Raw genomic sequence first — 26587 nt, 5'->3', positions numbered from 1 at the left:
TGATACCCCCAAAGCTTTTTTCTTATTTAAAAGAAGACCTTAATCTAAAGTATTATTTAATGTTTAAATAAAGGTTAATTAGTTTGTCTGTTTTGCACCTCCTCCTATTAATATCTTTGTACATCCTGCACTAAACTGTTTTATTGTAGAGATAACTTACAGTATCTTCTTGATTTTTTATATTCTATATTTCTATCAAATCATATTATTGGGTGATTTAAATTGGGACTGGTTGAGTGATAAATCTTCACAGTTTAAGCAGCTTTGTGATTCTTTGAACTTAACTCAGCGTATTGATAGTCCCACTAGAATAAACCCTGCCAAACCCAATAACGATACCCTTATAGATGTCATTCTAACAGATGCAGCTCATAAGTATGTGTCTGTTGGTGTTTTTCCTAATGATATCAGTGACCATTGCACTATTGCTTGCGTTAGGAGCACTAAGGTTCCCAAAGCCAAGGGCCTTATTGTGCTCAGGCGCTGCTTCAAACACTTCTCTGAGCAGGCTTTCCTACACGATCTGGCGGAGGTTAAATGGCACTTCATAGCGTTAATTCCAGCTGTCGATGTTGCCGTCCAATTAGTTATTGATCACTTTTTATCGATTATTAATAGACATGCCCCCCTTAGAAAATTCAGAGTTAAGAATAGGAACACTCTAGTAAACACATGGTTTACTAGAGAACTATCGGATCTAATTCATGATCGAAATAAGCAATGGTCCTTAGCTAGAAAGTCTAACACTAGTGATGACTGGTTTCTTTTTCGTGTCCTCAGAAATAAATGTTCAGCCTTATTAAAAAAGCTAAAGCTGATTACTATCTGAGCTTAACCACTGATTGTTTTAATGACCATTCTAAGTTCTGGAAAACAATGAAATCACTTCAGAACAAGAAGGTTTCTAGTTTCCCAAAAAAATGGAAGGTCGGTGATTCTTTTATTTCAGATTCAGATGGTATGGCTAATGCTTTCAATGCTCACTTCAAAAAGGCTGGTCACATTTTTGATGAGCAAAGTCATGACTCTCTAAATGGTCGTACTCACAGCCCTAGTCAAGAGATGAACTCCCCTGTTTTTGATTTAGCTTATTTCTCGGTCTCTGAAGTCTTACAGGGTTTGCAATCAATTGATCCTAAAAAGTCTGCCGGGCCTGACGGCCTCGACCCGTTCTTTTTAAAAACACAAAACATCCTTAACCCTATGCAATCTGGATTCAGATCAAAGCACAGTACTGTGACTGCCAGTCTGAAAGTCTTAGACGATATTAAGGCTGCTTTGGATAACAAATCTGTATGTGTTGCATTGTTTATTGACCTAGCCAAAGCATTTGACACTGTAGATCACCACATTATGTCTAATGTTATGTTGATGTCTCGTTTCGGTCATAATGCCATTTGCTGGTTTCAGAGTTATCTAACCGACCGTACTCAATGCGTCAGGTTGGGTAGTACTGTCTCTGACCCTGTCACCTTGAAGAAGGGAGTTCCACAGGGCTCTATTTTGGGGCCTTTGCTCTTTTTATTATATGTAAACAATATTTGTAATCAGATGCAATTTTCTACCTATCATATGTATGCTGATGACACTATTGTTTACCTTTCAGGTTGAAAACCTTTAAAAAATATTAAAGGACAAAATAAATCAATTACAGCATGTTTTGCTTTGCAATATAATATATTATAACTAATTAATTAATCAGTAACCAAGTATTTTACTCAAACTCAATGTATTTAATAGTTAAATAAGTACTTTAATTGACCTGGTTCCCCACAACCACACATTTGCCATGTGACCCGCTCTATCGAAATCAGTCGGAAATCGCAACGGCTCATTTCAAAATAAACGTGGATTTGCGTAAAAAACTAGTTTCTCGGGTGTTTTGTTTGATTTTAAATAAACAAAGTCTTGGCTTCCAGAATACGGAACTTTTATTTCCAAAATCACACGATAAATACATGTTTGAAGCTTGTAAAGGGAAGATGACAGCTCTCCCTCGCGCTCTGCTCTTCCACAGCGCCGCTTCCCCTCCCTCCGCTGACATTATGAATGTATATGTCGGGACAGAATTTATTTTACCGGACAAATTCGAAAACTTACCATGTTTCAATAATAAGAATGGTGTAGCAAAGTTTCCGTTAGCAGGTAATCACCGGACTATGACAGGATATGCTGATGTTTAAAACTCAGTTAAAGGTGGGGTAGGTAAGTTTCAGAAACCGGCTCGAGATACACTTTTTGTTATATTCCATGGAATGCTCTTAACATCCCGATAGCAATGAATATCTGAAGTGCTTTGACAACAAATCCATAAAAAAATGTCATCTGTAGAAGCCGTAATACTGTAAGAAGTACAACCAATCGGATTGGATGGCCTACCTGCCTGTCAGCCTTCCATCGGGGCACAAACTTATCTCGTGCCCTCATTGGTCATGTGCGCGTTCGTGTGTGTTGGAGGAGGGGCTCTGTGAGGAAGTGGCAGATCTTCTCCGGTTGTGTATTTTCAAATTCTAGCGATCTCGAGCCGGTTTCTCAAACTTACCTACCCCACCTTTAATGGGAGTAATTTTTATATTGCTTCAGTTTATAATCGTTACAGATCGAAAAGTTCAGATTCATTTTTCAATAAATGATTCCACAAACAACAAACAACATAATTATTACATTCAAACAAACTACTTGTAGTAGATGAAGTACATTATTCAAAAGTTTACATTAACTTTGGATAATAACACGGGAGAAACGGATCCTCTCTTTTCCCCTCTCCCTCTCTCTCTCTCCTGACAGCCCGTCAGTTTCTCATGCAGCGTGCTCCACAGTCGGCGGGGCTTCATGTGATTATGCAGCAGCTGATCTGATCTCTCTCTCGGGTCCGGTTATACTTCACTCGCGTTTATGTCCATATCGATCAGATCCAGCTCTCCTGATCGGCCTTTATAGAGAGCACCGATCAAACTATTAAGAGTGAATATCGGCCGATAATGACCGGCGGCCAATTGATCGGAGCCTCCCTAATTAGACATTTTGACCGACAGGTTTTGAATTTACCGGTTTTTAATGAATTTTACCAGATAAAAACCGGTAATTACCGGCTAACAGAAACCCTGATGTGCGACTCTCTGATGTGCGACTCTCTGTCCTATGTTGTAAAAAAAATTGTTTTGATTCTCAAAATTACGGCCCAAATATTATTGCTGGCGGGCCAACAATGGCCCGCGCGCCGCCTGTTGCCGACCCATGCCCTAGATAATGTGAGGTCCACCCCCAAATAAAGCAGGTTCAAATAATTAAATTGGATACATTTTCTTTTAGTAAACACTGAAAACGGGTCCCACAGACCGAAACAGCACACAAAGGTTAAAGGTAAGCATATAATAATGTTAAAATGTGCTAAATATAAACACTGCAAAAAAAAAAAAAAAGAGGAGTAAAAGTAGCCCCCGACTTGTTTTTTTAAAGTAGCTTTCACCCTAAATAAGGTTGGTGACCCCTGGCCTAAATCAACACTTAGCAAAACGGGTTAATGGGGCTAACGGGTACTTTAGCACATAACTGGCAAAAGCGATATTTTCTACGTCATTTTTTCTGCACAAACAACATATCACATGAAAGCTGATTCCATTGGTATAAGTCTCATCACTGTACGACCAAAAGTCACTGAACTAGCAGCCAGGAGAGAGCAAGAAAACAACTTCACTTTACGTAGCCATGATGATAATTATGTCTTACCTTTGCTGTTTTGTGATCAAAAGTTGTGTTCAAGGGCATAACAACAGTTAATCCAATGTCTCTGTGTAACTTTAAAATGATTACTGATAATCCATCATTACAATTATAAATAATAAACGCAATATAATGGTTAGTCGACCGGAGCTTCCGGTTTAGGAGGTGCGCAGCATCTCGTTTTAACTAAATAATGGTCATGTTTACATGGATTTATGAACTGCCCCTAATTACCGCCCCCCCTTCCAGAGACACACTGTCAAACACACTCATACCTGCTTGGTATGACATTGAAAAAGTTACATTAAATAATAAATACAAATAAATTGCAATAAAATGACTGTTGTTTAATCTTCACATCTTGTAATCACGTCTATAATTCTGAGCACCAAATTATTGAAAAGTATCGATAAGAGTATCGAAAAATACCGGTATCGATAAGCAGTATCGGTATCGATAAAATCCTAACGATACCCATCCCTAGCCAAAACACTTGAAATCGAAGAAACATCTTCACCAACTTGACGAAACATATACAGCGTTTACTAAAGGCACTGTTACATTGTTAAAATAAGCCCAAAAACATTTTAGGAACATTTCCAGTGACAGGGATTGTATGCTATGCTGTATACAAAAACACAATCACACAAGAGGGGTCCTAAAATTACAGCGGATAGTTTATTTCTCAGGTCAGTAACCACTGCTACTTAAAGTCAATCAGAGAATGATTCAGTGGCAAAGCGTTCTCATACACTGTACACTGCTGACTCAGACTCTGGCAGCTCATTATATCAGCTGCAAGGGTCACTGTTTGGAGCCCCCTCCTCAGTTGACTGAAAAGCATCAGCATTGAAGCGTGTACTATGGGAAACGTTGTATCCCCTCATGCAGCGCCTGGATTTCAGGAAAGCAGCATTCCCCAGAAGCCACCAGCTCATCTTTAGCTCAGAATGGCTTTAACTGACTCCAGTGAACGTTGGGAGTTAATAGTAGCAATGTTTTAGTTGGCATTGGTACAGTCGGAATGATTTGTTAAAGTTTTTGTCATGGTTTGTATTTATGTTTTCATTTGTCCACCTTTTTATTTTGAAATGTTTTCCTCCTTGTGTCTTGTCTGATCCTGTGCTCCTGTCTGTTCGTCGTCTCTTCATGTCCTTGTTCCCTGATCGTCTCTTCATGTCCTTGTTCCCTGATCGTCTCTTCATGTCCTTGTTCCCTGATCGTCTCTTCATGTCCTTGTTCCCTGATCGTCTCTTCTTGTCCTTGTTCCCTGATCGTCTCTTCTTGTCCTTGTTCCCTGATCGTCTCTTCATGTCCTTGTTCCCTGATCGTCTCTTCATGTCCTTGTTCCCTGATCGTCTCTTCATGTCCTTGTTCCCTGATCGTCTCTTCATGTCCTTGTTTCCTGATCGTCTCTTCATGTCCTTGTTCCCTGATCGTCTCTTCTTGTCCTTGTTCCCTGATCGTCTCTTCATGTCCTTGTTCCCTGATCGTCTCTTCATGTCCTTGTTCCCTGATCGTCTATGCTTGTCCATGTTACCTTCCCGTTTTTGTCCATGTTCCTGACTGCTTGTAAGTTTGTTCTTGTCGTGCTCCCCGGTTTTGTTTATGTTAAGTAGTTTCTTGTTTTTCCTGTTTTCAGCTTTTTAATAAAGCTCGCCTTTTGTTACGAGACCTTTTTAGTCCTCTTACTGCATTTGGGTCCTATTTTTCCCAAACCCTGACAGTACGAACAGACCAAGTATGGACCCAGCAGTAATTTTTAAGGATGCTCTTGATGAGCTTTCGTACAAGATTTTGTGCATTTTTGGAGTGTGGAGGAGGGCTCCTTGTAAAGAGGCTCAGGAGGCCGCTCTTTCACATGCACGCCGGGAAGTGGCAGATAAGCCCTGGCTGGGAAGCTCACTGCCAGAAATGTTGAGGACATTTGTGACTTTTTGAACTTCAACGTTAGTCCCAGTAATGCAGATATTTTCTCTGACAAACAAACATTTAACAAGACCTACTTGAGAAAACTTTAGGAAACATGTTCTTCCTACAGGACAAACTGACAATGTACAGTGGCATTAACTATGTACCAAAATATGCTGATGCTGGGACCACATCACTGCAAAACTAACTGTCTTTGTGGATTACAGTCCGTCATGGCTGTTTCTGCCCCAGCTGTTTAATTTCTCAAGACAGAAGCTCTTTGGATGCTTGCCAGTGGGCACTACAGCTCAGCATGTGTCAATTGAAATCAAAGTCTGTGTGCATCAATTCAGGGCATAACAGTGAATGGGTCCCTCGGTACCGATGGTGGCATGGCCGCTGATGACAATCTAGCAGAGCGCATCAATAATGCAGAGTCTTATCTGCAGTCTTCTTGAACTGACTGCAGATAAACAGAGCAATCTGAGGGCACTATTGGAATCGAGGATTCTCTCTAAAGCAGCGGTTTTCAAAGTGTGAGGCGCGCCTCCCTGGGGGGGCGCCAGAGAGCTTCAGGGGAGGCGCAGCATGAGAAAAGAATAACGAGAACAAGATGTGTAAAGTGTCACTTGCACACTCACTTTTGGCTGTCTGTGGAGACCGAGTTCCCCCACCTCGCCAAAAAGGTTGTAAAAGTGCTCATTCCCTTCACCTCCACCTACCTGTGGGAGTGCGGGTTTTCCGCATTGACTTTGATCAAAAGCAAGTACCAGTCAAGGCTGCAGTCAGAGGATGATCTGTGTTTATTCCTGTCTACATTGCACAGGTCTGATTGTCAAGACCTGCTCCCGCACCCGCGACGTGCAATACCGAACCCGCCCCGCCACCCGCACATATTGCCACTTAGTTCCGCAAACCGACCCGACCTGTCGGCACAAGAGCCGCAAACCGACCCGAACCCGCATAGCAGTGAAAACATGTAATTATTAACACACACAGTTGCGTATTTGACGTTGGATTTCGCTCTTGAGGAAGAGTTATTTACAATGCTGTATTTTTCGCTGGACAGCTTCACCTCAGCCATTTCGAATGTGGCGCGCTCAGCAGCAGATTGATGCGGTGCAGAGGTTATGATTATGTGCAGTAATTATTATTATTTAAATATATTTACTATGCAACACCCACGACCCGATATTCTTTGTTTTACCCAGAACCGAAACCGGATGCGCATCAAAGACGCAGACTCATTGTTCCCAGCACTAAAGTAGGGGTGAGTGTAATAAGGAGGCAAAGTTGATGTTCAGTGTGTTGCCAGGAGCATATAAGGGTGATTCTCACGAAACCACCTTTGGTCATGTCTGTGAGGAATTGACAGACAAAATTACAAAAATAATCAAAATAATCAATTCTATATCAAACTGCATTGTGTATTTTATGTGGTACTATTTTTTGTAGTTGAGGTAGTAATTTATATTTTTTTCACAATTTTTCCATGTAGAAATTCATTACCGCAATGCGTCCAGAGTTTATTTTTTTACATTTAACCCCAACATATCACAATAAATCTGCACAATTTAATACATACATAAATACAAAAAAGTATTGAAATGGTACATTCTTACTGGTAATATAATTATATGGGGTCTAACATTTATTAATTAAAATATTTTTGGATTAATATGTGTGTCCGGAGCATGTGGCGTTCATTACCGATGCACTGCCAATTTGGCCTCATAAAAATTCCTGTTTGTTTAAATAAAGTTTTTTTTTACCCATGATGCATTGTATGGAAGAGAAGATGCAAGATGGCTACAAGGTAAGATGTACTTTCATGGTCAAGCTATAGATATGTTAGAGATTATATTTACTGACACCTCAGTACTAACTGTCATTACCGTAATGGGGTATTATGTAATGGTTTTTTTAAGTTATTGATTCCAAAATCAATAGAAAAGTAGCTTTTATAGAGCCAGAATGATAGTGCAAATATTTCTTCTGTAGCATCATGGCTATGCTAACTATTATGCTAGCTAGTGTTATGGTCATTCATTACCGTAATGCTCTGCAGTCATTATACCATGTCATATTGGAGGCTGTTACGGTAATGAACAAAATTGTTGCGGTAATGAAAAAAACGTGTGCAGCTATGTATGGTGAGCTTTAATTATAAAGAAATAATGTATATTTATTATCTGAATCCAATTAATTAATTAATACTGAATCCCTCTTGAAATTAAGGTCAGAAAAGGTGGAAAGGAAAAGGGCAGCTTCCAAGGTGAGGGTGGTGAAGCACAGAGAGAAAGTGTACAGCAACCCAGAGCTGCTGGAAGAGTACAGAAGGAAGGAAAGAGAGAGGTTAGAACAGGACATCTTCACATTGTGTGTGAGAGAGTGAGTGAGAAAGAGGGAGAGACAAAGAAAGAGAGAGACTGAGAGAGAGACTCAGAAAGAGAGAGACTGAGCACATCATGCAGTATACTCCATCCATCCATCCATCTTCTCCCGCTTATCCGTGGTCGGGTCGCGGGGGTAGCAGTTCCAGCAGAGAGCCCCAAACTTTCTTTTCCCTGGCGACATCAACCAGCTCTGACTGGGGGATCCCAAGGCGCTCCCAGGCCAGCGAAGAGATATAATCCCTCCACCTGGTCCTAGGTCTACCCCTTGGTCTCTTCCCAGCTGGACGTGCCTGGAACACCTCCCTAGGGAGGCGCCCAGTTGGCATCCTAACTAGGTGCCCGAACCACCTCAACTGGCTTCTTTCGACGCGAAGGAGGAGCGGCTCAACTCCGAGTCCCTCCCTGATGACCGAACTTCTCACCTTATCTCTAAGGGAGACACCAGCCACCCGGCGGAGGAAACCCATCTCGGCCGCTTGTATCCGCGATCTCGTTCTTTCGGTCATGACCCATCCTTCATGACCATAGGTGAGGGTAGGAACGAAAATGGCCCGGTAGACAGAGAGTTTTGCCTTCTGGCTCAGCTCCCTTTTCGTCACAACGGTGCGGTAAAGCGACTGCAGTACCGCTCCCGCTGCTCCGATTCTCCGGCCCATCTCACGCTCCATTGTTCCCTCACTCGAGAACAAGACCCCGAGATACTTGAACTCCTTCACTTGGGGTAAGGACTCATTCCCTACTTGGAGTGGACAGTCCATCGGTTTCCTGCTGAGAACCATGGCCTCAGATTTGGAGGTGCTGATCCTCATCCCAGCCGCTTCACACTCGTTTGCGAACCGATCCAGTGAGTGCTGAAGGTCGCAGACCGATGAAGCCATTAGAACCACATCATCTGCAAAAAGCAGTGGTGCAATCCTTAGTCCACCGAACTGCAGACCCCCCCCCCCCACGACTACGCCTCGAAATCTGATCCATGTATATTACAAACAGGATTGGTGACAAAGCGCAGCCCTGGCGGAGGCCAACCCTCACCGGAAATGGGTCCGACTTACTGCCGAGGACCCGGACACAGCTCTCGCTTTGGGAGTACAGAGATTGGATGGCCCTGAGTAGAGACCCCCTCACCCCATACTCCCGCAGCACCTCCCACAGTAACTCCCTGGGAACTCGGTCATACGCCTTCTCCAAGCCTCTCTGAAGAACCAGCACCTTACCGTGGTAGAGAGGTTTGTGTGCCCTGATGAACCTGGGGGCTGTGTTGTCTGGAACCTTGTGTTCCTGGTAGGGTCTCCCATGGCAAATTGGTCTCAGGCAAGGGGCCAGACTAAGATTGGTTCAAAAGACCTCATGAAAGACGACACAAGAAGTGAGGATACCCGGCCCGGAGGAAGCCCGGGGTCCCCTTCTGGGGCCAGGCCCAGAAGGAGGACTCGTCGGCGAGCGTCTGGTGGCCGGGCTTGCCACGGAGCCCGGCCGGGCCCAGCCCGAAAAGGCAACGTGGGCAACACCTCCGCTTCTCCGTCCCGCGGGCCCACCACCTATGGGAAACAACGATGGGGTCGGGTGCGCTGCCAGAAGGGTGGCAGTGAAAGCGGAGGGTCTCGACGGACCAGACCCGGGCGGCAGAAGCTGGCTTTGGGGACGTGGAACGTCACCTCTCTGGGGGGGAAGGAGCCGGAGCTTGTGCGGGAGGTGGAGCGGTACCAGTTGGATCTGGTTGGGCTCACCTCTACGCACAGCGTCGGCTCTGGAACCTTACTTCTGGATAGGGGTTGGACTCTATTCTTCTCCGGGGTTGCTCAAGGTGTGAGGCGCCGGGCAGGTGTGGGGATACTCACAAGTCCCCGGTTAGGTGCTTCGTTGTTGGAGTTTACCCCAGTGGACGAGAGGGTCGCCTCCCTACGCCTGCGGGTTATGGGGGGGAAAACTCTGACTGTTGTGTGTGCTTATGCACCAAATAGCAGTTCAGAGTATACGGCCTTCTTGGAGACCCTGGAAAGAGTCCTGTATGGGGCTCCTGAAGGGGACTCTTTAATCTTGCTGGGAGACTTCAACGCACATGTGGGCAATGATGGAGACACTTGGAGGGGCGTGATTGGGAGGAACGGCCCCCCTGATCTGAACCGGAGTGGTGGTTTGTTACTGGACTTCTGTGCTAGTCATGGATTGGCCATAACAAACACCATGTTCGAGCATAAGGATGCTCATAAGTGTACGTGGTACCAGAGCACCCTAGGCAGAAGGTCCATGATCGATTTCGTTATCGTATCATCGGACCTGAGGCCGTATGTTTTGGACACTCGGGTAAATAGAGGGGCGGAGTTGTCAACTGATCACCATCTGGTGGTGAGTTGGGTCGAGTGGCGGGGGAAGCCTCTGGATAGACCTGGTAAGCCCAAACGTGTAGTTTGGGTGAACTGGGAACGTCTGGAGGAGGCCCAAGTTCAGGAGGCCTTCAACTCACACCTCCGGCGGAGCTTTTCGGGCATTCCTGTGGAGGTTGGGGTCTTAGGTGCCTCAAGGGGCGGTAACCCTCGAACCTCCTGGTGGACACCGGTGGTCAGGGAAGCCGTCCGACTGAAGAAGGAGGCCTTCAGGGATTTGTTATCCCAGGGGACTCCCGAGGCAGTTGCAAGGTACCGACAGGCCCGAAGGGCAGCAGCCTCATCCGTGGCCGAGGCAAAGCAGCGGGTGTGGGAGAAGTTCGGAGAAGACATGGAGAAGGACTTTCGGGCGGCACCAAAGTTGTTCTGGAAAACTGTCCGACACCTCAGGAGGGGTAGGCAGGGAACCATCCAAGCTGTGTACAGTAAGGATGGGACGTTGTTGACCTCAACTGATGGAGTGTTGGGGCGTTGGAAGGAACACTTTGAGGAACTCCTGAACCCGACAACTCCGCCCTCTATGTTAGAGGCAGAGCTGGAGTATGATGGGGGATCAACACCAATCTCCCGGGGGGAGGTCACTGAGGTCGTCAAACAACTCCACAGTGGCAAAGCCCCGGGGGTGGATGAGATCCACCCGGAAATGCTGAAGGCTCTGGGTGTTGAGGGACTGTCATGGTTGACACGTCTCATCAACGTTGCGTGGAAGTCGGAAACAGTGCCGAAGGAGTGGCAGACCGGGGTGGTGGTTCCCCTTTTTAAAAAGGGGGATCAGAGGGTGTGTGCCAATTACAGAGGCATCACACTACTCAGCCTCCCCGGGAAAGTTTACTCCAAGGTACTCGAAAGGAGGGTCAGGCCGATTGTCGAACCTCAGATTGAGGAGGAACAATGCGGATTCCGTCCTGGTCGTGGAACGACGGATCAGCTTTTTACTCTCGCAAGGATCCTGGAGGGGGCCTGGGAGTACGCTTATCCGGTCTACATGTGTTTTGTAGACTTGGAGATGCAGTATACTGTAATTCTATAATTGACTTTTGTATACCTACCATTTTACAGATATCAAAGGAGAAAGGCAAAGGGGCATTTGAAGCCTATTGCAGAATTAACAGCTAATCAGCAAAAAAAACAACGAACAAAATGGAATGAGAATTCCATGAGATACAAAGAAAGAAAAAAACGCCTCAATGCAATTATGAATGACAGCCCGCCCTCAGATACATCTAGCATGGCAGATGACCTAAGACAACAAAGTATCCTACAGCCCAGAGATCAAAATGTCAGTCAGGACACACCATCAACCTCCAGCCCAACATCAACACCAAGACGGAAAATATCTGTAAACCCCAGGGATCAAAATATCGGTGAGGGCACACCATCAACCTCCAGCCCAAAGACATCAACACCAAGACGGAAAACATCAGTAAAACTGAGGAAAAAACTTAACAAGACACAGAGGATGCTCAAGACAAAAGAAAAATAACTTGACAAACTGCGGAAGAAGGTAAAAAGACTTGAAGCAAATCGGGCTGCAAAAGGTTGCACCAGGGGGCTGCTTGGGACTCAAAACAAGACTCACAAAAAGAGAGTTGAGGTTGCAAATAACAAAAGGAATAAAATGAGAATGCTTGTCCAAAACTTTTTGCACAGAGATGACATCACAACTGTGATCAATGGGAAAAGTGGTGAGATTAGAAGATGTGGCCAAATCTACAGGAAGCGGTCTCTCACTGACACAATGGAAAATCTCCACAAGCATTATCTAAGTGAGAATCCAAGCCTGACGATTTCCCGCTCCCAGTTTTGCAAGCACAGACCTTTTTGGATTGTGAGTCCTAAAGTCCAAGATAGAGAAACCTGTGCCTGCAAGATCCATGAACATTTTACCAACAAGGTAAAAAAACTGCATCAGCTTGGGGTTACGAGCTGCACGTCCCCATCTGAGTTGGTAACTTCAATAGTGTGTGATAGAAACAACATAGAATGCATGTACAAGAGATGCAGCACCTGCAAAGACAAGACATTCCTTGCAATGATAGACCCTGACACAAAAAACAACATTTTGTCATGGAATGAGTGGGTCACGAGAACAACACCATTCACAAAAAAACAATCTGATGGTACGTCAACTGTAGTTGATGCAAAAAACACGACTCTCGAGAAAAAAGTGGCCAGCACTGATAAACTAGTGGAGCTAACCAATAATGACTTGCCACGATCCAGCATTCACCTGTACAATATTGCACACCAGTTTACACGGATAAAAGAGCTGAAAGATAGTTTGGCAGAAGATCAGGTTGTTGTACATTTTGACTACAGTGAAAATTACAACTGTAAATGGTCTAAAGAAATCAAGGACACACACTTTGGCGGATGTCACAAACAGGTGACCTTACACACTGGAGTTCTGTACTGCAGTGAGGGGCAGTCTGAAACATTCACCACTGTTTCAAGTTGTCTGCGGCACGATGCAGTGGCTACATGGGCACACCTGGATCCAGTGTTGGAGCACATAAAAACCAGTCACCCTTCAGCAAAGAATATCCATCTTGTGTTCCTGATGGGCCAACGTCACAATATCGGAATAAGGTGTCATTCTACTTGGCATCCACCGTGCCTTTTATGAAGGGATTCAAGTCCGTAACCTAGAATTATACAGAGGCATCACATGGAAAAGGGGCTCCGGATGGTGTTGGGGGAGCACTGAATAATCTAGCTGATAGACTGGTGGCTTATGGAACCGACATACCTGATGCTGAGGCTTTGCTACACAACCTGTCCAAGCAGTCATCTGTGAAGCTCTTTAAGGTGACAGAAGAGAAGGTTGAAACATATCGGGAGTTGGTACCTCCATCTCTTAAAACAGTGCAGGGTACACGGGTAAGGAATTATTCAGTAAACACTCAGACACAATCTCTATCCATTTCACTCACTCGCTGACTATTTTAAATGTGTACTTTCACTTGTTTTCTCACATTTTGTACAGCTTGTTTCAACAGAGCCAGGTAAGATAAAAGTGAGGGAGGTGTCTTGCTTCTGCAGGCCCGCCTGTGACTGCAACTCTCCCAAAGAGTTCATCCTCAAAGAAAATGCAGCAAGTGAAGAAAAGGCTGAGGAATCCATTGAGGTTGGGCAATGGGTGCTGGTCGAGTATGATGGTGACCTGTATCCTGGCACTGTGATACAGGTATGAATGTGCTACAGTTGAGTTAATGGGTAGTATTATATCTCATTGCCCTGTCTTTTTACTATTACTACTTTTGTATGTGATTTTACTATTATGTGTTTATTTGTTTCACTTTCATGTCTAATTGCACTATCCTGTCACTGCAATAAATATGTATATGTTTTCTACTATAGATTGTGGAAGACCAGTTTGAGGTGGATACGATGAACTGTGCTGGGGAAAACCGATTCTTTTATCCCTCCATTGGTTTTCCTGGAGACAAAGTGTGGTACTTTAGAGACAACATAAAGGACATGATCCCTGAGCCAATGCCAGCAACATCATCTGCCAGGCATTTTAGTGTTGCTGCAGAAATTTGGGACAAATGGAGGAGGGGAGAGGAAAGGAGATAGGAGGAGATGTGAGGAGGAGATGTGGGGAGGAGAGAGGGGAGAGGAGATGGGTGGAGATTAGGGGAGAGAAGAGATGTGGGAAAAGAGAGACGTATGATGTTAATTGTTGGTAGTTGTTGATTACATGTTGAAGAGAGTGAGGAGAAAGCAAAGGAGATGGGAGGATATGGGGGAGAGGAAAGGAGATAGGAGGAGATGTGGGGAGGGGAAGAAGAGGAGAGATGGCAGAGGGGAGGGGATGTGGGAAAGAGAGGAGATATGTATACATTGTTGTTAGGCCTAATTGTTGTTGGTTGTTGAAATGTCATTAAATGATGCCATATTCTTATTTGGTCAATAAAGATTTTTAATAGACTTTGGTACTTGTCATTCTCTAAAGATATTATATTATTTAGTAGGTCTACATTTGAAGTTGTGTAAAACATTAGCCTGCATATAATTTGGTTGGAATTCCAAAACAAATGGCTGCCGATACATTTGAGTCCATGTAAGGTCATTACCATAACAAAAGCTTTTCATTACCGACATGCTCTTTTCATTACCATAACACTTCCTTAATAAGTTAATATTTTGATAGGAATATGGAAAATCTATAATAATGTGACTACTTGTGACTATTGACAGCAGCATACATTAAAAGATAAAATGCTAAACTTTTACTCATATTTAGTTATCATCAATTGAAAATGTGTTACGGTAATGAATTTATTTGGTCAATGACTCGTTAAAACTCTCTATAAATGTGTTTTAAAACATATACAGAACTTTTCTTTTACTACAACTAGTTCATTTAGAACCTGGTTGATACTAATGAGAAAAATATTTTCTAAATCTGCCTCGAACTGCTTTGGCATTACACCAAGTTCATAAGATTCATCCACGATGTTGAAAATGTAAAAAATGTTTAAAACATAAAGATAAAAAGGTTTAAAAGAATTATTGTTTAATGTTTTAAGGAGGTGACGCTACTCAGCCAATCAAATCGGTGCAGTCAGTGAGTCAGCACGATAGATTCAAACACACACAGAAACGAGACAAGAGGAGAGAAACAGTCGGAGTAACTTCAAATGGCGTGCTCAAAAAAGAGAAAGGTAGACAGCGAAAACAGAGCGTTTAATGACATGTTCTCTTACTGGACCTCTTTGAAATGCAATTGAATACCCCTGCATTATAGCAACAATAATAATAATAATAATAATAGCAATAATAATTGGGAGGGGGGGCACGGCTGTTCTCATGTTCTCTAAGGGGAGGCTCACCTTCCCACACTTTGAAAACCCCTGCTCTAAAGGCAGACTTTCAATTATTGGTAGCACACAATCCTTCATTAAATATTAAAGTGGAACGTTTTGTTTCCCAGGGCTGCTCGTAGCATTTTATTTAGTTGATTCCACAAAGGTTGTTATATTCAAAAAGTACAGTGTTGTTTCATAGCAGTTTGCCTTCCTCTTTCCTTCTCATTTGATGGATTGGATACTGTTTAAAAATGGCTGTAATATTCCTGTGTGTACTTCTCTGTCGACCTCTGTGTTTCTTTGTCTTCCAACAGGCTGCTTTTGGAATGTTTTGATAATATTTCTACAATCTCTAGACCATTAGACTTAAATATGAATAATGGATATCTGCCTCACGTCCTTTTTGAAGAACGAAAATATTTTCATTCTACTTTATAATAACGTAAAACTTATTTTAGAATGATTCTAACTGTGCATGCTAATCTGAAACAAGTATGGCAAGTAGGTCCAGGTGAACATCAGATAGAAATAAAACATGCTTCCCAGACCTTGTAGGTGAATCAGGAGTACAGGGCGGTTCATCCTGGCTATTCAACCCTATCCCATCATCACATACTTCTAATTACGAGCCATCAAGGTGCCTCAGGTCTTCTGGGACGGGTTTGCTATCGGTTCCGAGAGTAACAACAAAACATGGAGAGGCAGCATCTAGCTGTTATGCCCCGACACTCTGGAACAAACTACCCAAATCATGCTAGTCCGCAAAAACGCTTACTATTTTTAAATCTTGACTAAAAACATATCTCTTTGCCGCTGCTTTTAATTGAGATGATCATATTCAAACTACAGTATGCCTTTTAAACATATTGTATACCTGTGGTGTTTATTTTCATTATTTTATTATCTTTGCTTTCTAATGCCTGTTGTAAAATGCCATTATATAATGTGTTTTTATTGTATGTATTCCTAAAACGTCTTTTACTTTGTTTTGTAAAGCACTTTGAATTGTCGCGTATGAAGAAACACACTCCTCAATGTCAGTCTTGGTACTTTATTGACAAAGATGACGACACCCTGAAACAGAGCAATGCCGCAGGATAAGCTGACAAAGTATTACATACATGCATGTCATGACCAATACACATATATGAAATTACATATATTAAAGACACACTAAACAGTAGTGGAAACAGTCTTACATGAGTGAGTGGATGAACGTCTCAACTCGAGGCGGAGTGAATGAACAACATGTGAACTAAAATGGCCGCTAAGCACTACCGGGTCAAAGCACGGCATATCCGGGCAGTGACGCTGCCCTCTTGTGGCCGGCGATAAACTCTTCATCCCCCCCAGACCGGAAAGCTATGGGACGGAATAGGTTAACGGTCTAAATCCAGCTGCCGGACTCGGTCTCGTAACGTGCAGGCGGCCTCCTCACGCGGCCTGGCCGAGTAGGCTGGGGCAGCATCGGCGGCGACTGCGGCACCGGTGCGCCCAGGAAGGCACCCGTAGGAACGGTGAGGTCAGAGGACGCCTCACCGGCAGGTGCCGGTGGGGAAGCGCCCATAGCCGAGTCGCGGGGTCCAACAGCCGGCCGCTGAGCGATCCCCTGGGGCGTCGCCCAGCCCGGGTGGATAGGTGGGGGCTGATGGTCCAGAGCAGCGGGCGGCGGCAAGGGCGCAGCCGGCTGCTCACGGGCGCAGGGTGTGGCCAGCGTATAGGCACGGAGGAAGCGCCGGTTGCGCAGTGTCAAACGTCCCGAACCGTCAACCCTGATCCGATACTGGTCGTGGCCCGGCGACTCCACCACGATCCCTGACCTGTCCCATTTATGGGGGCTTGGGCCTTGCTGGTTCTGGAGGAATACCCTTTCGCCGAGTGCCAATGGGCGGAGCGGTCTTGAGTGAGTCCCCAGAGACTCGGTGGTACGGGACATGCGGGTCCGAAGGGCGTCCTCCTTCGCCGCCCATGCCTCGCGCCATAGCAGGCGGATGTGCGGGTTCGAGAACTTCTCGAGGCGGTTCACGAAGGAGAGCGAGCCACGAAGGGGGCGGCCGAAGATGATCTGCGCTGGCGAGAGGTTGCAGTCGGGGTCAGGCGTGTTTCGCAGCTGCAGCATAGCACGCAGGAAGCGGTCCTGATCAAGGCCGCCCGACGGGCCGGTGTTGGACATAAGGAGGCGCTTAGCGGTCTTAACCGCCACTTCTGCCCTCCCATTAGACTGCGGGAAGCTAACGGACGACACACGGTGTTTGACGTGCCATAAGCGGAGGAAATCCTCAGTGTGGCTCGCCTTGAATTCCGGACCACCGTCGCTCGAGAGCTCCTCCGGTACGCCGAAGGTGGCGAAGAATGAACGGAGGTGTTGGACCAGGCCAGCTGAGCCCGCCAGGGCAGTACCCGCCGTAGAGCTCAGGACCTCTACCCAGCCAGAGAGACGGTCCCCGACAACTAGGTAGTGGCGGCCCCCATAGTCGAAGAAGTCAGCAAACACCGCCTCGAATGGCGTGGACGGGGGTGAGGACGGCAGGGGGGGTGTAGCCGCCTGTGACGGAGCATTGCGGTTGCAGTCTGCACATCCGTCCCTGGTGGCCTGAATGTCCCCGGACATCCCGGGCCAGTAAACTATGGCTCGGGCATGCTGCCCCATCGCTGAGGTTCCCTGGTGGGCGGCATGGAGATGCTGAAGGACTCTCCCACGGAGGGATGGGGGGACCACGACGCGGTCCCGATAGAGCAGGACGCCGTCCTGTGCGTAGATGGACTCACAGACCGATGACAGACTCGCCAGGGCAGGGTCATTTACGTCAATCCCACCCTCCTGCTCGATGAGTTGGAGGAGGTGGCCGAGGCATCCGTCAGCTGCTGTCTCCCGTGCGAGGAGGGGCCAAGAGACGGCTCCGAGCTCCCGTGCGTCGTCGCGGATGGAGGCCATGAGTGCTGACTCCACGGCGTCAGGCCCGCTCGGCAGCCCCAATGAGAGGCCGTTCGCTGAGCCCGAGGGGGAAGGATGCCTCGACGTGGCATCAGCGGCATAGTTGCTCTTGCCAGGCAGATGCACAATGTCAAAGCGCCATGGGAGGGTGCGCTGCTTGAGTCTAAACAGACGCGAGTTTGTGATCTCATCCAGCGTACGGTCGCCAAAGATCTTCACCAACGGCTTATGGTCGGTGAACACGACGAGGTTGTCGGACCCCTGCGTGAAGTACCGCGTCTGTTCCAGACCCCAGGCCACAGCTAGGGCCTCTCCCTCGACGGCCGCATAGCGTTGCTCCGCAGGGGACAGGAAACGTGAGCCCGCGAGGGTGATCCTCCATCCACCTGGACAGCAGTCCGGTATGCCCGAGGCACAGTGACAATGTTGCTGGAGCAGGAAGTAGCCAATGCCACGCATGGACCAGTCAGGGCGGAGGCAGGTACGCTTCTGCATGTCGTAGATCTCCACGCCCTCACGGATGGCCTCCATTATGGCTTGCTTGGACGCCTGGAAGGCCTCCTCCAGAACGGGGGACCATAGGAACACACAGCGTGGGCTGAGGAACGGCTTAAATGGAGCCATCGTGTCACGCAACTGGGCGTAGTTGGCCACCTGGTTGACAAGGCCGAACCAACTCCTGATGTCCGTCGTGGAGCTAGGGGTGGGGAAGTCCCGGATGGCGTCCAAGTATTTCGGGAGCGGTTCGATGGTAGATTCCGACACCCTGAAGCCAGCAAAATCGACGCACCTCTCCGCGAACTGAAACTTGTCTGAGTTCAACACGATTCCTGACCGGCCGACACGCGTCAGGAAGTCGATGGTCCTCCACCAGTGTTGCTCCGGGTCGGTGTCATAGTGGATGGTATCATCCACGCAACGTTCCTTGCGTTCATAGTCCGAGAGGACGGCATCAAACCGACGGTTGTAGCCATCCCCTGATGACAGGAAACCCTGTGGTGCCCTGGTGTAGCGCCAACGGCCGAAGGGTGTGATGAAGGTAGTGAGGTGGCGATCCGACTCACGCAGGGGGACACTGTGGTAGCCGTTCCAGGCGTCCGTGACGGTCTTCCAGGTGCCCTTAGGGACGCGGCGTGCAAGGTGGAACGGGGACTCAGTGGCGAAGGTCTCACGTTGGCAGAACTTGTTAAGGGGGGAGAGGTCCACGGTCCTGCGCGGGGAGCCGTCGTGCTTCCGAGTGACTACCATACGATGGCACCACGTCACAGGCTCGCCGTATGGCACACGTTCAATGACCCCAAGGGCTTCGTCCCGCAGTAGGTCATCGTGGACCCTCCGCTGCCAGTGTAGAGGCACTGTAGCCGCGGTGTGACATGCCCTAGGCGTAGCTGCGGGGTCCACGTGCATCTCGATAGGTGGCCCCTCCATGCATGGTAGTGCTCGATGGGGGCAAGTATTGAACGTTGACGAGGCATATCTCCCGAGTAGCCAATCTTTCATCCTGTTATTGTTCTCTGGCTTACAAGGGAACGGCAGTGCTACGGGGCGTGCCGGGGGGACCGTACGCTGAGGACATGTGCACTGGGCGTCCCGGGGGTCACCTGGCCCCACACAGCCGCCGTTGGCTGACCTCGTCGCATTGACGGACAAGGGCTGGTCTGGCGTGTCAGGGCTACGCCTTTCCTTGTGCCCCCCTGCAACGTCGTCCGATGGGAAGTTCACGGGCAATAGGCCGAGGTTGAGCAACGACTCGTAGGAGAGGTACATGGCCCGGACCGAGCTGCTCACATATACCATGGAACGGCAGGATGTGACACGCCCCCCACTGCAGGTTGTTGAGAGCCTAGCGAAGAACGCCCCCTCGATGGATATAGGGGAGCGGTTGGCGGCTGACAGGCTGAGGCTGACGGGTCGCAGGTCGTCCCGCGAGAAACCGCAGGCCAGGAACTCCTCCAGCGACCAAAGGTCCGACTGCGCGCCAGTGTCCGCGACGGCGGATATCCGAGCTCCGTCGGCCGAGCCCCGGTTGCCGGTGCCATCCCTCAGCCCGACTGGCATGTCCATCGAGATGGTGATTAATGCTCGGGGGTGGTCTCTCAGCCTGGCCCGTCTCCATTCGCCCTTGGAGAAGATGTGGTGCTCGAGTCTGATAGGTGCTTGTCTGTTGACACATCCGTGCGACGTCGGGGCGCGGCGTCGGCGATGGCTCCTGTGACGTCGGCCAGGGCGGGCCCCAGCTTGCACCGATGAGACCGGCTCCGACCCCATGGCGGCCTGTTGACTGTCGGACGACGGCTGTTGACGCCTCTGTCGTCGGCGGGCCCTATAGCAGCCGATGCACACCTGGTGAGGCTTAGGATTCCACCCGCGAGGCCCCTCCGTGAAGACGTTAAAGACGCTCTTACATTCCGGGCACGAGGCACGTTTAGCCCCGTCCGCAGGGCTCGGGGCGGGGCTCGTCTGTGGAGTCGTCTTCAGGCGCCGGAATGACGGCATGGCTGATAGGGAGGACGACGGGAGAGCGTTACGGGCCATCTCTCTGTTCTCGACGAGTGCAATTACGTTATTAACTGGCTTAACCAGGACGTCAGGTGTCCCCAGCGTCTCGCGGCGTATGTCCGAGTCATAAATGCCATTGAGCAGAACATCACGGATGATGTGGTCGGTATAGTCCACGTCCTTACCACACTCGCATACCGCATTATATGCACATGTCTCTGCTTTACCCCGCACTCTGGCAGCGAATGCACGGAATGTCTCATCGCGTTCCTGGCGGAGCTGAAGTAGCTCGGTGCGCAGGACGCATGTAGCGACTGGGATGACAGCTAGGGAACGCATGACGGTGATTAGGTCTGGCAAGGGTCCGGAAGCGGCGTCGGGAGCGGCTTTCAACAGGCTGTCTCCAAGTACAGGTCCAGCGCACTGAAACAGCTGGAAGGGGGCCTGGGCATCCCCTATGCCTGAGCCGGCGCGGAATACGTCCCATCGGCGGATGAACACGTTCCATTCCTCTATCGACACGCCCACATCAACTTTGGGCCGATCGAGTCTCGGGCCGTGAGGGGCTGGGGCCTGGGCTGGCGCGGCCATGACAGGCGCTGCGTGCTGGTGGCTAAATCCATGAATCGTCAATATAGCAATGACGAGTGCTTCAGACAAATCTTGGGATTCGAACTCGCAGCCGGGGACAGGGCATCCAACAATGACCATGGTGTCGTCATGAAGAAACACACTCCTCAATGTCAGTCTTGGTACTTTATTGACAAAGATGACGACACCCTGAAACAGAGCAATGCCGCAGGATAAGCTGACAAAGTATTACATACATGCATGTCATGACCAATACACATATATGAAATTACATATATTAAAGACACACTAAACAGTAGTGGAAACAGTCTTACATGAGTGAGTGGATGAACGTCTCAACTCGAGGCGGAGTGAATGAACAACATGTGAACTAAAATGGCCGCTAAGCACTACCGGGTCAAAGCACGGCATATCCGGGCAGCGACAGCAGTGACGCTGCCCTCTTGTGGCCGGCGATAAACTCTTCAGCGTACAGAAAACTGCAATATAAATAAACTTGCCTTGCCTTCTACACCACATAACTGCCACTCCCACACTGACATTATATGGTAGCACATATTATGCTGTGATACAAGAGGAAAAACAGATTTAATCTTTTTATGAGCTTTCATCAAAGATTTTCCAAATGATATTAGAAAGTAAGTATGCTGCATAATGTTTGTACAGGGGTGGTGTTAGTTGCAGACCACCGTTCCAATAACTAATACATAATTGTATTCCCTCTGCAACAGTCTCCTGTTTTCCTAATTATACTGTATATGTTGTGATGTTCCCATTTAGAGCAAAATGGTTCATATTTACGGTGGTGTTTGACTAACATTGTTTTCCAGAACTTAAGTGGAATCATCCTGCTATAAACTATTTAAACTGACAAACAGAAACGAATATACCGCTAAGCCTGTTGAATGAGGAAAAAGGAAGTGAAGATGATTAACTTGTACATGGAGGACTCAACAAGTCCAGCTATCATACTCAGCCCAATAGAGTGGCATAGCATTGTACCACTTCCGGTTCATCAGCAGGGATGACCCCACTGGTGATTATTGAAGAGTTTACGTGTCTGAAAAACGATGGTTGTTAACTTGTGGCTGAATAGGACTACAGAAGTTGTCGAGGCCGTTGTACGTCATTACACCGAACACGTAAACACTCCCGCTAAGTTTGTTTTTCCCCGTGTTCTACTTGAAAGCAAGTACAAGTTTGCAAGAGAAAAGTCTGCCTCTTGCAAACTGTTAAAACAAACGCTTCAACTTGTACAATTTTGAATCTGTATTTTTAAATATGGATCTTAAGTTGGCGTGATGTTGAAGCAGCGACCCTGCTGTAATTCATTTATAGCATAACGTTAGCATTTTGGGGTGCTAGTGGAGCCTCGCAGCAGCAAAACTGTGGCGCGCTACACTGTAGGTGCGCCGCGTTTGAGCTTCAGAGGAGGCTCCCTCCGCAAAATGAGGCCCCATCCGCGAGGGGTCTGCGTGATCTGTGTGTAGGGAGGGGCGGCCCTGTATAATAACGTCATATTAAATGCAGTAATTTGATCTTTAGCAACAGCTTGTGAGAGCAGTGCATTCATCGGTGTTCGTTTTAATGCTGCCAGTTTGTTGACGGCCTGTGTGTTGAGGCAACCCAGTCTTACGGCATTTCGTGTTCACCAACACGATTTTTAATCTATTGATTCGTGTTCACCATCACGATTTGCCCCTTTTTTTCGTGTTGCACAGCACGATTTTAAAAGCAATGTATTTCTACTGGTAACGTGTTTCGTGTCTGCAGGCTGCAGCACGTCTTTTTCTCCGGTCGGGTCGTGGAAGACCGGAAGCTGTGTGGTTCATAAAAACATGTTCTTACTCAATATCAAGCCACAGTTATTGCTTTTATTTTAAATCGTATAATTTCGGACTTTTGTTGCCGTCTGTGAGGAAAATAAATGGGGCTCAGAGCCTCAGGATACTGAAATTTGTATTTTTAAATATTTTTTCCTTCTAATTTGTTATTCTTTTCAAAATAACACACTGTTATTTACTCACCAATAACACACAATTATCCTTGCTTTTATTTATTGGTTTAATTCCATAATCTCGGGCTTTTTTGGTGTCCGTCAGGAACTGAATTTCAAAATAAAAATAACCGGAAACAGACGTAGGCCTATAAGGGACATTTCGAGCATCATTGCGATTGTCAACATTTCTGAGTTTAGGATGGCCGAAGACACTACACTACCCAGAATCCCCAGCTATCGTTTAGGACTACAGTTCCCGTAAGGTTACGCAGAGCGTCAAACAGCTGTGTGAAATGGAACGAAACCACGCCAGACTATCCAAAACTGGAATCGAACACCCCCCCAGAACTACACATGCTGGCTATTGTGTTTCGCAAAATGTTCTATGGGACGTCTACTGAACGTTTTCGTTTTTCCCACAATTAGAAGTTGCCATTATTAAACACATGGGTATTATCAAATGTAAAACATATATTTAATAAATGGGTGAAAATCACTTGTGTCCATAATGCGCAGCATCAATATATAGCATTAATATACCCACATGACAGCTCATTGCTACTTTGTAATTCTACTCCACTACAATTCAGAGGTTAACCTGGTATTTTTACTCCACTGCATTTGTTTCAGTTACTTTGCAGATTCTGATTAATTATGTGAAATATAAACAACCCTTAAATGAGACTTTAGTTACACCTGAGTAAAATTCAGGTAAGGTTATTGTCAAGTGCCAACAATCAGGAGAGATATTTGATAGTTGGTGCTTGAGAAGACTAAACATGTATCTGCAATTGACATGAATGGAAACAAGTAATAAAATATATTCATTACTCGTTATTCTCTACTAATAGTTAATTAAAGACTGTATATTATGGCTATTTTGCACATCCCTTTCAAGATTTTCAAAGGTTTATTGACATATCATATACACAACTACGGTGTAGTTATGCAATGAATGAAAAACTTGGGTCACAGGTTCCTCAACAGTGCATTACAAGACATCTATCAATATGTGTATACCTCCACCATTAAACTGTCATATTCTGCACATTTCTTATTCTATCTACATACATAAGAGTATAAGTAATGTGTATAATATCAGTTAAAATAAGTGCTTCAACATAGTTAACATTGCAGGAAAGCAATATATTAGACGTTAATTACTTTGTCAGGCTTAATATTTAATATGTAATGTTTAAATAAAGGTTAATCCGTTTTTCTGTTTTGCACCTCCTCCTATTAATATCTGTGTACATCCTGCACTAAACTGTTTTATTGTTGAGATCACTTATAGTATCTTCTTGATTTTTTATATTCTATATTTCTATATTTATACTTTCCCCCTATGAAAGTATGTACTCTTAATATTTTTTTAATCAAATATAACACATAAAAACAATAATTCAATAACGTGCTTTAACCACTAGGAGGTGCACACAAGGTGCACACAGCCATAATAACTTTGTATTATTAGTGTGTATGTAAAACATCTGAAGATGTATAGTTTTATGCATGCTTTCACATCATTTTACAGCATATTGCTATACTATTTCAGACTCAGTATTTACATTCTTACATTCAAAGAAAATCAGTAATATCTTTGAAAACTACAGTCCTTTTCTATCAGCTGTGCACCGTTATGGTGTAAATATAACCTATCTATGAATTAGATCAAATGTAAAAGTCAGCCGAATTAGTGTTGATACTGCAAGGAGACGTATTGTGTGAAGAGAAATTGAAGATGTTGTTTAATTGTTGATATATTTATGATCCACGTCAAGTATTCAGTTTCGGCGCCATTTCTTCCAGTTTTTCCAAAGGTCTTCTCATCAGGGCTCTCTAAATAAAGAACTACGGCAGATCTGTAATATGTAATGCAGCCGAACCGTGTATTACAATGCCGTTATGTGATGACTTTCAAAGAGAAAAGCAAGAGCACTCGGAATTAAGTATTATTTTATACTTTTAAAATGTTTTCCGGATTTCATATAATATAAACACCAAATCCCAGCATGCATTGCGGCTAACACATCCAATCAGCGAGCTTAAAACCATAGCTGAGGATCTTGGGTAATCGCTCGAAATGCCTACGTCTGTTTCCGGTTATATTTATTTTGAAATTCAGTTCCTGACGGACGCCAAAAAAGCCAGAGTTTATGGAATTAAACCAATAAATAAAAGCAAGGATAATTGTGTGTTATTGGTGAGTAAATAACAGTGTGTTATTTTGAAAAGAATAACAAATTAGAACGAAAAAAAGATTTAAAAAATACAGATTTCAGTATCCTGAGGCTCTGAGCCCCATTTATTTTCCTCACAGACGACAACAAAAGTCCGAAATTATACGATTTAAAATAAAATCAATAACTGTGGCTTGATATTGAGTAAGAACATGTTTTTATGAACCACACAGCTTCCGGTCTTCCCCGACCCGACCGGAGAAAAAGACGTGCTGCAGCCTGCAGGCACGAAACACATTACCAGTAGAAATACATTGCTTTTAAAATCGTGCTGTGCAACACGAAAAAAAGGGGCAAATCGTGTTGGTGAACACGAATCAATAGATTACAAATCATGTTGGTGAACACGAAATGCCGTGAGACTGGGTTGGTTGAGGGGACTTCTCACGCTCCCTAAATGTTTCCCCTGCCTTTCGCCAGTTGTTAAACCCTGCCTTCACAAAACTCCCATCCCTGATCTTGTCTGCACTGACGAGCTTCTTTTCTATAACAGAGCAACAGAAGAAGCACACCGCATTATCACTTTCTCTTATATAACTCAAACATAGTAACTCAAAACTAGAGAATGCAATTCCTGAAGAAATTGCTAGTGGGAATGCTTTATGCTGAAAATGTGATGCTAAACTGCTATGCTGAAATGTAATGTGTAAGAAGAAAGTGAAGAATTGAGATTGAAATTATACATGAACACTGGGGGCTTGAATGTGTGATGAGAGAAGAAAATAAAGTAAAAAGGCTTGGAAAAGCAGCAGAATATTTGAACCGCAAACTTCTGAACTAACTTGATGGCGAATGATCTGTCGCCATGGCAATGGCATTTGATGACACCCCATAATACACTTAGATGCGTTGATGGCTGCATCGTTACCAAACCTGTGAAGTTTTGGGGCGTTTGGAGCAGTTTCACTGAAGTTATGAGAAAACCGTGTTTCAAGGCGAGCATTGTGTTGCCATGGTAACGGCATTTGAAGAAATCTCAAAACTGTCCCGTAGATGTCTGGACTGTTAGCACACATGTGAAGTTTGAGCACTTTTTGAACATTTTCATAGGAGTTATGTTACATTAGGAGGTTACATTACTCTCTCTCTTCTCTT

This window comes from Pseudochaenichthys georgianus, chromosome 21 (assembly GCF_902827115.2).
Source record: "Pseudochaenichthys georgianus chromosome 21, fPseGeo1.2, whole genome shotgun sequence".
NCBI lineage: Eukaryota > Metazoa > Chordata > Actinopteri > Perciformes > Channichthyidae > Pseudochaenichthys > Pseudochaenichthys georgianus.
This window is presented reverse-complemented; position numbering follows the sequence as displayed.